This window comes from Ursus americanus, chromosome 16 (assembly GCF_024610735.1).
Source record: "Ursus americanus isolate L20-20 chromosome 16, mUrsAme1.1.p, whole genome shotgun sequence".
Taxonomy (NCBI): Eukaryota; Metazoa; Chordata; class Mammalia; order Carnivora; family Ursidae; genus Ursus; species Ursus americanus.
In genome coordinates, this window is record NC_142142.1 from 42,855,880 (window position 1) to 42,868,812 (window position 12,933).

General features: G+C 53.2%; 1 protein-coding gene and 1 long non-coding RNA gene across 3 annotated transcripts in view; one reads left to right on the plus strand and one right to left on the minus strand.

Moving 5' to 3' along the window:
- Positions 1 to 12,933, plus strand: part of KIRREL3 (kirre like nephrin family adhesion molecule 3) — a 532,688-nt gene that overhangs the window by 425,459 nt on the left and 94,296 nt on the right. The gene's annotated exons all lie outside the window — the stretch shown is intronic.
- The window catches only part of LOC148108794 (uncharacterized), a 108,903-nt gene that overhangs the window by 41,416 nt on the left and 54,554 nt on the right, over positions 1 to 12,933 (minus strand). The gene's annotated exons all lie outside the window — the stretch shown is intronic.

Sequence of the window (12,933 nt, forward strand, 5' to 3'; positions counted from 1 at the left end):
TCCTGGCAAATTCTATCACCAAGATTGCTTAATGAAGTCCTCTGTTAACATTTCACAGCTTCTTATTTTGCTCTTATTTGCATGAGTCCCAAAGGGAATAAAAGTCCTTTAAAAGCAAAATCAGCTAATATCCCCGTCCCCACCTAGGGAAGCCATAAAAACAGCGAGCTGGGGAGGGTGGAGTGTGGCCCGCCTCTCGCTGGGAGCCAGTACCAGAGGTGACATTCTGCACCCAGCCGAGTCAGCGGCAGAAGGGAGCCCCGTTACTGGCTTTGGTTTTGTTTGGTTGGGTACTAAAAATTCCCAGAACATCAAACACATCGATATTCAAACGTGAAGACCAAGATGCATTCCAGAGTTGAAAATGAATGTTACTTAGTATTATTCATTATTTTGGAATGTCCATCACTGTGGATTACTCACACTCTTGCTTCCTCTCCATTAACGAAGATAATTAAGAGCTGATTGTCTTTGGCTCCAAGAAGGGAGAAATTCAGGACACTGTGATCTACTCCCCGTTGGGAACAACTCCAGAAGCCATGAGAAGATTTCCCTATAAACACCAAGTCTAAGCTGCAGTCCCCGGTGCACAGTTGGGGAGTGGCATAGAAGGAGCTCATGCTTCCAGACCAGATTGCATTACCCACACAGGGCACCTGGCTTCCGGGCCCGCTTTCATACAGCACCTGGAAACCATCAAAACTGCATAGGACTTCCTGATTCCTTGAACATTTCACAGAGGGACCTTGGGGTCCACTGCAGGGCGGCCCAGGGGCTGGACTTGGTCCCTCAAGCTTCACCTAACCTGCCCTCACCCACTTCCACTTCACACACTGGCATTCCATATGAGATTCTACTGGCAAAGGGTTGCATGCACAGGGGAAAGAAAAAAAAGTGAAAACCACTGACTTCATCCAATGGCCTCATGGAGCAGCGAAGGAAACAATGGTGCGCCCAGAGAGAAATGGCAGCTAGACTAAGGCCACACAGTGACAGCCCAAACCGAAAAGAACCCAGTTCCCCTGAACATGTGCTGTTTGCATTCGACAGTGCCTTCCAAAGGAGCACCGAAACCCACCTGCGGCCGGATTGCCCAGCGAGATGTGGAATGCAGACTCCTTGGCCTCGCTCAGACCCGCTATCTCAGAATTTCTGGCTTGGAGGCCAGGAAACTGTATTTTTAGCAAGTTCCCCAGGTGACTCTTATGCATATGAGAGTTTTAGCACAATTTCCCACTGGCAAGGTCTCTACCAGGATGAAATGATTATTTTAAGATGTTTGTTTAAAAAAAAAAAAGAAGTGGGAGTTAGGACATGGATCTTCCTCAAACAGACCAAATGTCCTTGAGAGATTTGCTTTTACTTCCTCGTGCCTCAGTTTTATTCTTTTCAGCCTTGGGTCCTCCCCACCCAAAAAGAAGACTTTGGATAAAGCAGACCAAAGAACCTTAGCGCTGAAAGGGAGGGACCTAACAGATGGAGTCTAGACCCTGCATTGTACACGCAGGGGGTCTTGGAGAAGGGAAGAGTCAGGCTCGAGGGCAACAGCTCAGAGGTGGCAGAGGCAGCGCCCAAATTGGTACTTTCTGGGCCTGGGTGCTCAGGGCAAGGACACAGCTTCCTGTGCCCTTCCAGTATCTCTTAGAAAAAGGAATAGAGGGGCGCCTGGGTGGATCATTCGGTTAAGTGTCTGTCTTTGGCTCAGGTCATGATCCCGGGGTCCTGGGGTCGAGCCCTGCATCAGGCTCCCTGCTCAGTGGAGAGTCCACTTCTCCCTCTCCCTCTGCCTGTCACTCCCCCTGCTTGTGCTCTCTGCCCCCTCTCTCTGTCAGATAAAGAAATAAAACCTTGAAAGAAAGAAAGAAAGAAAGAAAGAAAGAAAGAAAGAAAGAAAGAAAGAAAGAAAGAAAGAAGAAAGAAAGAAAGAAAGAAAGAAAGAAAGAAAGAAAGAAAGAAAGAAAGAAAGGAAGGAAGGAAGGAAGGAACAGAGATGCTGGACACCATGGAGTCAGCCAATCTGCGGCCCCACCTCCCAGTGGTTCCCACCCTGATCCACACTAAGAGGGTTACCGTATACGCAGGGTCTGCCCACAGCCAATGCCTACGCTTCCTTTCAGGCTAATGACTGAGCTCTATCCTGCTCTTCAGCAGCCCCTCCTTTCTCTCCGACTGCTCCCTACCTTTCCCCAACAATGGTCCAAGGAGCACATATTCCTGAACACACAGGAGCCCTGAGGCTCAGAGAAAGAAAAGGGCTTAGCCTGGGCCCCATGGCCAGCCTGCAGCACGCCTGAGACGGCATCCAGCCTCCTAGCCTTCGTGGGCTGCCCGAGCATCTCCCATCTCTACTCCATACCCTCCCCCACCACCTCCACCAAAGCCCGCACCACTCTGCCCTTCCCATCTTGGTCAGACTCTGGGATAATGGCAGGCTGGGATGGATGGGCTCCTTCCCAGGTTCCGATGCCCCAGTATTTCCAGAAGCACTTATCAGTATCCTCTTGGCATCCAGAACTTGGCTGAATGGATGGAGGATTACCTCGCCTGCCGCTAATGAGGACGGTGCAGGCTCTGGCCCAGGTCACAGGCTGATAATCAGTAGGCGAAGGATTTATAGTGACTTTGGAGTCACCCTGCCTCGGCTAGCCCCATTGTTCTTCATTAAAGACCCACGCTGTCCAGGACAACCTTGGCGGATTGAGCATCCTGGGGAGAGGTGTGTGAAACCAGGAGGATCACAGGCTACCTGGGCGGCCCCAGCTCAGACAAGGAGCAAGGACAGAAAAACATGCCCTTGGAATTCCTGCCCCACATCCAGTCTGGCTCTCCTGTATAAGCCCAAACAAAACTCCAGCGCAGTTTCTGGAATGTTAGTCATCTTGGCAAGGTTCTCCTCACCTGTGTATCAGAATCAAGTTGCTAGTGGCTGCAAATGGTAATGTAAAGGGTGAAAGTGTTTTCAAGTCTAGAAGAAACAATGGACAGACGGCTGCTCTTCCACCCCACTCCCCACCTTGTTCTTCTCTGTTGGTATTTCCAGTCCCAATCCAAAGGAAGGGTTAGATGACCTCCTGCCATCCTAGGAGGGCTCTAGCCTGTGCAGACCTTGACAGGAGTTAACTGTGCTTCCCGACCCACCCAGCCTGGAGCAGCCGTGTCCCTCTTAGATGGTCACATCGGCATCAGTAACTTCTCCTATTTGGAGCTGAATTCACAAGTCAATATCAAATGAGAGGACATACTGTAGAACCACTTCTCCTACCACCTGAGATGAGAGTGCTCACTAAGCATAAGTTATTCACACCAGCTTCCTCCAGACCCAAGGACCCAACTATGCCCAGGACACCTTCTCCTGATGATTCAGGGCCCTGCTCCATCAACTGAACTCACTGCCCCCCAAAACATGCTTCCCCTCCTGACACAGAAATGGTTCCACAAGTCACCTACTCGCTCCTTCCTGCAGGCCAGAGAGAGGAGACCTTTTTGCCTCCGTCTTTCTCATCCCCTGTCAAATGCTACCAACTCTACCTCCAGGTGACTCCTAAGTCCACTTTCTTCTTTCCACGGATGCGGCTTTAGCCTGAGCCCCGATGACAGCAAAATCTTCCTGATCGGTCTTCCTATCTTCAGATTGCCCTCCTTCATCCACCCTCCTCACTGTCACCGCTGTGATCTTTCTAAAACTCAGATCTGAGCATGTGGGTCAGACCCTTTGATGATTTCTCATTGAGTGCAAACCTATTAGCAAGCGCTCAAGGGCCGACACGACCAGGCCTACCACCATTCCCTAGCAATGCATCCCACCGAGTTCGTCTTCACGCCCATGTGCCGTGCACCAATCCAACCAGGTTCCTGGTGATGGTGGTTGCTCTGTTGTGGCGGGCATGCGGGGCTCTGTGCACTTTAGGCAAAATGCCCATGTGGTTCTCACAAACAACCCAGCAAGCACTGATTACTATCCCGGTGGGGAAAGTCCGGTGCAGAGGGCCTGGGAAATGTGCCTGGGGCCACACGGCTGTAATGGCAGAGCCAGAGAGCCAGCCGAGATCATGTGGCCTCAGCTCTTAGTGCCTGAGCACATTCTGACCTCCGTGTGCTGCTTATGCCGTTTCCCATCCCAGGGAACGTTCTCTCCTTGCCCTCATACCCCTTACCCTCGAGGTCACGTCAGAAGCCAACCCTTCTGGGACTCCTTCCCTCATTCCTTGCTTCCTTGGGACTTTTATACTTCACTTTTAGGCCTGATTGGGCAATGCCAGTAATTCCAGACTCTAAGCTCCTTGTCATAGAAAATAGATCAGTCCCTTGTCTGCCTCCCCACACCCATCCAGAAGCCCTGGAGCTGCTGGGGGAGTTCTGCCCCTGCCCATGGCTGGCACCATTGCTGGGACCATCTCACTCTCCAGAAACATCAGTTTTGTTAGTCAGTGGTCTCGGGCATAACCCCATCTCCCCCCAGTCCCGCTACCCTTAGTAGGTCATGACAAGGTGTTCTGGAAACTTCCCAAAACTCATTCTTCTGCATTAGGAGCTGGTCCTGTGCTGAGCAGCAGGAAAACAGCAGAAGTCAAGACTTGGGCTTCCGGGTATGATCTGAGTCATCCTGCCCTGGTCCCTTCCTACCCCACCTGGCGTCGTTCTGGTGTCAGAGGGGGCCTCTGAGCTGGCTCCTTCCTCCTCCCCTTCTCTTGCTCCCATCTGCTTGCTTCTTGGGAGCAGGGCAGCTTCCCTTAATCTCATAAAAGGCAATTTGCGTCCTCCGGGCTGGGAAAAGCTGGCAGTAAATATCTCCGGTACAAGTATCCCGAAAGCCTTCCCCAATTGGTCACTAATAACAGAGCAGACGGCAACATGGGAGCCTGTTCTGCATGGCTGAGCGGGCAGCTTCAGGAGACTGAGGTGGGCTGGGGCCTTGGCAATGGCAGAGCTGCAGGGGTCACACAGGCTTCCTCTCACCTGCGAGATTCATGCGAAGGAGCAGATTCTAAGAGGGGCAACTTCAGATTTGCAAAGCCTCCTGGGACCCCTCATTCCAGGTGCTGTGTGGTCCCACTTTCTTTTTTTTTTTTTTAATATTTATTTATTTTAGAGAGAGAGAGAGAGAGAGCATGGGGGTGGGGCGGAGGGAGAGAGAGAATCTCAAGCAGACTCCACACCCACCATGGAGCCGGACTCGGGACTGGATCTCACGACTCTGAGATTACGACCTGAGCCGAAACCAAGAGTCGGACACTTAGCCAACTGCACCACTCAGGCACCCCAGTGTGTGGCCCCACTTTGAGCGGTCCTGGGCTCAGGAAAGACATGTGGATGGTGATGATAATAAGAACAACCCTTTGTGAAACGCCTCAATGCGCCAGGATCATTTCCACATGAGTCCTCTCCCCACGGCAGCTCTGCGAGGCAGCTGCGTCACTCCCATTTTACAGATGAGGGCGCCGAATGTGTCCCAGATCCTACTGCTAGTCACAGGGCCGCCCAGGCCTGCCTGACCCTGTGTTCTTCCTGCTTTCCCAGACCCAGGCCCCGGCAGGTACTCAGAGCAGGTCCCTAGGTTACTCATCACTCATGCCTTCGATTGCGTGTTTTCCTAACTCAGAATGACATCTCTCCTCCGTCGCATTCCCCATATCGCAATTCCTCCTCCACAAAGCCTCTCCGTCTCCTGCCTCCAACCCTCTGCTTGCAACAGGCCTTTCACAAACCCAAAAAGAACTTTGTGACCTCTTGATGAGACCGAGCCCTTTCTCCCTTGTAGTCTAGTGACTTGTGGTCAAATGTGGCCATCTGCACACTCCTAATCAGTTTTGCTGAATGTCTTGTGCTCAGGCACAGGGGTGGTGGTGGGTTGTCCCCAGGGCACTGCGGAAGTTCTCACTCTGCCTGCTGCACCACTGGGCGTCCCCGGGGCATCACTCAGCCTCTCAGGGCCCTGCTCCCTTACCAGCTCTCTCCCCCTCTGAAGGAGCAGGACAAGGGTGACTGTGTGCATGGATTTGCAGAGCACTGGGCTCCTCAGAAGCCAGGGCAAGCATTCCAGATGGCCTGGTTCCTGTCCAGGAATGGCTGGGATTAACCCTAAGGGCAGTGGTCTCCTCCCCTCAACCTGCTGCTGGAGCAAAGTCTTGGCCAAGTGCCCAGTCTGAGAGAGGGGTGGGGGAGAGTGGGCACGCCCGCATGCCATCCCTGGACGGCCTCTGATCTGACCTCTGAGCATAGATCAAAAGAAAGGGATGTCAGGGACACAGGAACATCAGCAACCCTGCCGCCCACATCAGGCTCCAGTGCAGTTTGCACTGAGGCTTTCTCTTGTCGGCTACACTAACTGACCCCAAATCTCCTGCTGTTTGCTCCAGCCCATGCTGACCCTGTGCATATTCCCTCTTGCCACTGCCATGGAACCACTTAAGCACCAGACCGGTGACTGGGGGAGAGACACAAACACCTATGCCCATAGACGTGCCATAGAGGTGGCAACAGACTTGGGACACTCAAGTACTAGAATGCATCCCCAAACGATCCAGGGCTGATATTTATGGGTGGCAGGGGTGGGTGACCTGAGCCTGCCATTAAGGACCCTGACCACCACCCACATGGGGCCACTGGGTCCTCTTCCTACTTGTCACACACACACACACACACACACACACACACTCATGCATGCACGTACTCACAGGCACGCATACACCACAGTAGCCAGGCCCCCGGAGCACTGCTATGAAACCATCACCCTCGGTGATTTGACCCTTATAACCTCAGTCTTCCATACAAAATGCCTCTTCCCTCCCCAAGAAATAATCAGGAATTGAGGGGTGACCTCAGATCAGGGGCCAGAGCTGTGTGAGCTCATAGAGAATCATGGGGTCTTCGGCATTCTAAATATTTTACTGGAAGACAGTGGGGACCTCCCAGAGCCAGATGGTGATGGTTCATTCCATGCTATTGTGTACTGCAGGTCCCCAAAAAGAGTCTAAGGTGAGGGGCCACGCGGTCAGGGCTAGGAGGGGGTGGCCCCTTCAGGGAGCCTGCTGGGCTGATGGAGAAGAAGGAGGGAGGGGGGATGGAGATGAGCACGCCCATCTGGGGGGTGGGGGGAGTTTTGAGAAAGCAGTCTGGAGAAGTCATTAGGAGAGAGACAGCTGAGCTGCACTGCTCCTGAGCAGAGAGCAGAGGGAAACAGCTGGCAGGAGGACAGGGCAGAGGGTGGCGGGTGGGGAGAACTCCCAGCTGTGCTGCTGCAGGGGACAGGGGGCGGAGGGGAGGGGGAAGCTCTGCCCCAGGACCAGAGCCCAGGGGCTTCCCAGTGCTGCGCCCCCACCCCTCTCTCTAGGCCAGGCTGCACCTGCACCTGTGCTTTTCAGCACTGAAGGGCTGCAAGTCCTCCTGCCACCAGCCACTGCCGCCCCCACACCTCCCCCCGCCCGCCAATCACCAGCGCTGGTGGCACTCCAGCCACCCCGACTCAGAGCCCGCCACATGGGGTGCACGCATGGCTCATCAGGGTGGGGCTCCTCAGAGCGCACCCTCCTCTGTGTCCTGCCCAGCCGGATATGGCCCCTGCTTCCTGCAGTGTGAAGAGAAGGCCCCCAAAGGCCCCACCTGCTCAGGACTTCTGCCTCCAGGCTCCTGCTCCCCACCCGCTGAGCCAGTGGAGGGGGATCTCTGTGCTGGGGGCCTTCAGAGCCAGACTCTAAGCCCCAGAACCCTGAGGCTGCCATCTCTCCTTTCAGCTCAGTGGGGAGAAACACCTCCCTCCCAACTTCAGAGCTGTAAAGGCCTAGTTGGAGAGCTGGGAAGACTCCCTCTTGGCCTGCGAAGGCCACAGCAGCCGGGCCATACAGGGAGCCTGCAGGCTACAGACAGTCACCTCATGGGCTCTCCAGTGGTCCCCGAACCCCCCACCCCATTCTTCAGGGCCCCCCTCTGCCTGGGATGGCGAACAGGAAAGCATGTCTGCAGCCTCCGCCGGGACCACATCCCACGGGGTCTAACCCACCAAGTGCGTTTCCATCCAGGCCCTCCCTTTGCAGTCCTGGCCAAAGGCAAGGGCAAGTGTGGTCTCGGGCGGGTTCTGTGAGGTCCCAGGGGCCGATGACCATACAGCCAAGGACCTCAGGATGCAGCTCTGGAACAGGACTGCTGGGCCTGATGTCCCTCCCCCACCACTCAGTGCCCTGGGCCCCCGGACAGCCTCATCTTTACGGGGACCTGATAGGGCACCTGTCACCCAGGACTGACCGTGAAGAGCCTTCAGTCAAATAACCCACATAAAGCTCTTAACACATGTGCTGCACACAATGAAAACTAGCTAGTATCAATTCTACAACCATAAAAGTACTGCTTATGATATATAGCTAGTTCTCTATATTTATATAATAACACAGTTATATAGATAATGACTATATAATACTTGGTGCCAATAATTACTGCACCTCCTTTCTTTCCTACCCCCCCGTGGTGGCTAGTACCAGACTCCACCCTGAACCCTAACTCAGTGCTGTCGGCCAGCAGCTGGCAGGAGGCTATGTAAACTTAGGGAAGACCCAAGAAATTGCTTTTCCCTCCAGAGATCCTCTACCTCTCTTTATTTTTTTTTTTTAAGATTTTATTTATTTATTTGACAGAGATAGAGACAGCCAGCGAGAGAGGGAACACAAGCAGGGGGAGTGGGAGAAGAAGAAGCAGGCTCCCAGCGGTGGAGCCTGATGTGGGGCTCGATCCCACAACGCCGGGATCGCCCTGAGCCGAAGGCAGACGCTCAACCGCTGTGCCACCCACCTCTACCTCTCTTTAGATGGTCTGAGGGCAATGGGTGGTGCGGTTGAATGGGGGGAGTCCTGGTTTGTGGATAAAAATCCGAGTCTAGACCCTTAATTTGATACCAACAAAGGATAGTGACAAGAAAACAGGGCTTGCAACCAGAGACATTTGGGTCTTTATTGTAGTTGGGCCCACTGTGTGACCTTGAATTGCACCAGGGCCCACCATGTGACCTTGAGTTACACCCGGGCTAACTGGGAGAACTTGGACATGTCATTTCATTTCTAGGAGCCTCAGCTCATCTGTGACGTGTGGGTAGTAATATCTGACTAGCACTGTATATTCAAAAACTTGGTTAAAGTAGGTCTTCCACGAATAACTCCGTTATTTTTATCCTATAAAGCCTGACTCCTTGAGACTCTGGCCCTTTTCCTTCATTTCTCACCTCCCTCCTGTGTGGTGAGCTCAGCATGATAGCTGCTTAGTCAGTAGTTTATAATGTAAAAACAGTTTTCCTTCATGACCACAGATGTCAGGGGACAAACAACAGTAGGGGGGCCACAAGGTCACAAGTCAAGTTTATTCCGTGCTTATGCAACTAGACAAGGTGCGGGGAATACAAGTTGAAAAAGATGGCCGTGCCCCTGCCCTCAGTTTACCCTCCATTTCTCATTTACCTTTGGCATCTGATGGATAGTAAATGCTCAATGAAGTTTGAAGAAATTAAGGGGGGATGAGAAGGAGGAAAAGTGGGGAGGAGGGGAGAAGAGAGAAGATCCCGCCTCAGTGATGGGAAGTGCCTAGAAGCACAGGCAAAGCTCAAAGCTAGTGGAGGAGGACTTGGCTTCAGGGAGGGCAGGCTGGTTAGGGAGCTGCAGAGAGAGGGGCGATTCCAGAATGGTAGGACGTCGATGACTTGGGACGGGTAACGTGAGTGAATGGCCGGCACAAGTTGCTGCCAAGCACCCAGGGAGAAGGGGGTCAGATTTTGGAAAAGGCGGTCAGGTGCTGTCCTGCAGGCAGTGGAGAGCCATTAGACTTTCCACCCATCGGAAAGGGAGAGAGAGCTCACGTGTAAAGTGGTGATTTAGGAAGAAAGCTCAGGATTGGACCTAAAAGCATTCACGGCTGTCAAAAGAACCCAGGCGGAGGTGGGGAGGGCCTGGACTTTGAGTTGCAGCGGTTGGAAAGGAGAGGAAAGGGTGGGTCTGAGAGATGCTATGGAGGAGGGGCTGGGCCACACTTGGCGATGGGGACAGATTGAAAATACAGCAGGAAAAGGAGGTCACGCTGATTGCCAGGCTTCACAGCAGGAGAACACCAGTGGGCACAGTGGGAAACTGAGGCAGAAAACTTGGGATGGATGGCGCAAGGTGTGTCGAGTGGGTGCAGCTCATACTCTGTGCCCAGAGCAGAGTTGTCTGGGTGTGGTGGGTGCACAGGCGTTGGCTCCTGGAGGGAAGGACCACATCGTATCCATCTGTTTCTTACAAGACAGTGCAATGCCTGCCTCGTAACAGGTCACAATAAATGTGTGTTGAATCAGCAAATGTTCTCAAGGAGCTTCCTGTCTACTGACCATAATGCTCAGGAAGTTCTAGAAAAGATCCAGGCTCACTCACAGTTCACTTCCTGGGAGCAGGAACAACAGGGAAAGGAAACCAGTCTGTGAGGGAACGGGTGAAGAGTGGTTTTTTGGCCAGGAAACCACACCCATGGTTGGTACACTGTGTTCCTAAGGGCTCTGAAGCCCGAAAGAGAAGCCTCAAGGTGTGTCCGCTGGGTGAAAAGACAGTGCGCCCCATCCCTCCACCTCCCCTCCACCCACAGCAACGTGACTTTTATCTACTCTAGACAGTGACACTCACCTTATGATTCTATTTGAAAAAGCATCTCCTTGATTCGAAAGAAAAAGTATTTCTAGTGGCATGTATTTAATGCACAGAAATTAAAATTAGATTGAAAAAGAAAATTGTCAGAGCACCAATCATTCCCTTGCAAAAAATAATGGGTAAATACTGTGCTTTGGGTGGGTTGTTGAGGCTGTACTATGTATCTCTCTCCGCTCCCCCCACCCCACCCCAGGAGACGTTCTTTCCATAGAAAAGCCCAAGGGATCCAAACAGACTCAATGCGGGAGCTCTCTCTGAAGCCTGCTGGGACGAATCAGACTGTCCTCAGCCCAGGCCCTCCCTGCCTCTTCCCTGCCCCTTCAGGCTGCTCTCTGTGGGCTCAGGGCTTATTGGGGGGGATCCTGTGGCTCCCCCAAAGCCTGGCTCTGAGCCACCATCCAAAGTGAGCTAGTGAGCACTCCATGGCCGGTCTCAGCTTTCCCTGCACCAACCAGGGCTCACCCCCGCCGCCTGCACCCCCCCCCCGGGATGCTCAATGTACCTCAGCTCTCTGTTATCTTCACTGACACCTGAGGAAGCGGGAGTGGGGTGGGAGGAGGGGACACCTCCCGCTGCAGGGTCCCCACCACTTGCTTAGGGCCTCCTCATTACAGTCCCTCTGCCCCCAGCTGACAAGCCGCTAATTCTCTCTGAGAACACAATCTCTGGCAGCCATTGCAGCTGTCTTGACACTGTCCTTCTTGCAAGAAAGATTTTGAGATAAAAGAAGGAGCTGTGAAATCATCATTGAGCCTGAAGAAAAGAGCCTCAGGAAAGAGTGCCACCACAGCCTTCCGCCTCCTCCCCTCCCTCTCCTCCTCTCTCCCTGCCCTTTTTCCCTTCCTGTCCCCTTATTCTGGCCTCTCCAGCTCCCTCCCATCTCCCTCACCCTCCTCACAGTCACCCCATCCTCTGGCTCTTTCTCCAGGCACCCTCCCCCACTTCTTCTTCCTGTTCTCTCTTCTCTTCCTCCTTCTCTCTCTCTCTCTTGTTTTGGTGCCAGAAACAGTCTAATTACAACAGAGAACTTGAAGAGACTGAGAGGAAAAAAAATAAATAAACCCACCACACATAGCTGATTAAAATGTCCTATGAAATCTAATTTGTAAAGCTCAAATCAGAATAAAAAGTGTTACTCCCACAATTCAGGGCCAATTTGATTTTTAATGAGACTCCTCAGAGACCCAGCCAAGATCTCATCAGGTTGCAGATGCGGCTACCTTCCCACCTGCCACAGGCTCTCTGAGGCGGACCTTCACCTCTGCTCTCGGGGAGCCCACCACCGGCTCTGCCACCCTGGCCCACTTGCCTCGGCTTCTTTACATGTCCGTCACTCCCTTCTTCGGACCACCTGCTGCTGAGAGCGTGGCCTTACCAGCAGTCTGAGCCTGGGCCGTCGGGTCCCAGGATGGGCAACAGCTAGTGCCCAGGACCTCTGTGACCATCCCTGACTCTCCCATGCCCACCTGGTCCACCTTTCCTGAGTTGTGTGTCTGCATCGGCTGGACAGGGTATGGGAAAGAATGTGGGCTTGGACGTCACAGGGACCCCGGTCAGACCCCGGCTCCACCACTCATTAGCTGTGTGGTCTTGAGGAGGTTACTTTGCCTCTCTGATCCTGTTTTCCTTGCTGTAACATCGGGCCGTGTCTGCCCTGACATGTCATTAAACAGGTTACAGAAAGGGGGGCACATGAAGCACTTTCTGCTGTGGGCCAGGGGCTCAGTAAATGTCAATGTCCTCTTGTCCATGCACCTGTGACCTCCCAGGGAACACGGATCACGTCAGCCCGCTTCCTCAGCTTTCCCTCCAGGGCCAGCTTAGGGATCTGGGAACAGCACAACTCAGCAGGTGAAAATACAGTCTTTAGAGCCAGAAAGTCTTGCTTTTGCAGCCCTTGTCCTGCCGCGAGGCGCTTCCTGGATAATTTAGTTAACATCCACGCCCCTGCGAACGGGGCTTGGTGAGGGGCCAGGGTTACGGCTACTGTAAAGCTAAAGGTAATGCACACTTGGTACTTGCTCAGTCATTACCAAGCACTACCTTGGGCCCCATTTCCTCCTCCAGAAAACGGGGATCAACATAGTACCTACCTCCTAGGTTGTTATGAGGGTGAAGAAGTTAATGAGCCAATATTTTAAAACAGAGCAGCGGCTGGCACGCGGTACACACTGTGGGTGTGTCTGGGTCACCACACGTGAGCTGGCTGGTTTGGATGGCTCGGGGCCGTCTTGCTCCCAGGGGTACATGGGAGAGCTTGGGGTCATGCCCATGACCTTCT